The sequence below is a fragment of the Amblyomma maculatum genome, chromosome 1 (assembly GCF_055883805.1).
Source record: "Amblyomma maculatum isolate TAMU_Amacu chromosome 1, ASM5588380v1, whole genome shotgun sequence".
Lineage (NCBI taxonomy): Eukaryota > Metazoa > Arthropoda > Arachnida > Ixodida > Ixodidae > Amblyomma > Amblyomma maculatum.
Window position 1 is genome coordinate 451,393,483 of NC_139344.1, and position 1,683 is coordinate 451,395,165.

Below are 1,683 nucleotides of genomic sequence, written 5' to 3' on the forward strand. Positions count from 1 at the left end.
CGCAAGGTTGTTCCTGCGCACACTAAATAAACAATGACTTATTAATTGATTGATTGATTGATTGATTGATTGATTGATTGATTGATTGATTGATTGATTGATTGATTGATTGATTGATTGATTGATTGATTGATTGATTGATTGATTGATTGATTGATTGATTATGATCTGCATCATGGCGTCTTCGCTTGGCAAGGCGTTCGTCTCTTTGTTCGGGCGTCTCTGTTGCGTCGGCAGTGGAGCAGGCACGCGGCCGCGAGCTTTGATGTCATGCGCAGCCCACCTGTTGCTCCTCTCCGCACAAGTGCCCTGTCTCACACACGGCGAAATGCGTTGATGACTAACGTAGTGTAGCCCTCGCTGCAAAAAACAGACGTCGGCGAAGTGTCGTGTGCTCCGGTTCAAAGACCTCAAAACGACCACCTTGTCTCCGGACAGCATTGTGTCTCGTTCTGCTGCGACCTACGCTGGCTGACGAAAGCCATTCGCAAGAATTTACTCAGAAGGTAGGCACGCATCCTGAGATGGCGTTCACCTCTTTTCGGGCGTGCATCAGAATGCGAGCACATGGCGACAGCACATGTAATGGTAGCCCTGACGCGTGTAGTACTCGCTTGGTCAACGGCTTCCAGTTCGTGTCGGGGCTCCTGCAAGGTGCCTCTGACGTGATGCGGCGTGCGGCAAGGCGCTTCGGGATCACGGCTGCTCTCTCATGCTTCGTGTCTGCGCGCTCACCAGGGTCTTCACATGGCTGCGGGCCAGTGCACCTGAATCGCTGACATATTTAATCGACTTCAAGCCTCCTGGGTACAACGAAGATATCCACTCTGTACCCCGGGTATGCAAAAACCATGGCCTCAGCAACGCAGCCGGCACCAGATACCACCTTGAGAGTTCGATGTCGTGCGAAATGGAAGCGCTACCGAGAAGAACTCCCGTCATGACTGGTCGAGCGCTCCCCGACGAAGAGCCAACTTCGCGGACTATGGCTTCCCTACAACTCGTAGCCGCTCTTCGATGCGACGGAAGATGGCGTCTGGGAAGGCTCCTGGTAAACTTCGCCCGGCAGCCGCGGGAATCGCTGCTCGTACTTGTAAGACTGGGCCTGAGAACGCTGCTTCCCGGGTGCGAGTTTGGCCACTGATTTTCTGCGCACGATTCAAGAATACCTGTCACCGGAACTGCAGCTGTGTGCCGGCCGCAGTAACAGTTGCTTTGTGCTCAGGTTCCGGCAATATAATCTCGAAAACTACCAGGTCGACCGCAGCTTTCACGCTGGAGAACAAGAACAACGCAGGCAGGAAATAACGAACAATATGTGCTCAACGCCGAACGCAGCACTGACTTTTATCCAACCGCGGATACCGAAACGTTACGTGGCAACTCTGTGGCACACGGAGTCACGGTTATGTTACCACGTTAGTAATATTTCGTTTACTCTGTCTCTTTTTTTTTTCACAATTTTATTGGAATATATTGCTGTTATGCGAAACCTAGAATGACTTCATTTGCAGTGCTTAGAAGAGGGAGGGGACTTAGATGCTGTTCCTTACATATTTTCAAAAGGGAAATGCGTAGAATAGCTGCTGCGTTCCTTAGTGTATGAAAATGTGATGAATGCCATTGCAGGAACTATATATAAGTACTATTTCTGAGGCTGTAAAATTTAGCTGTCGCCCCGCA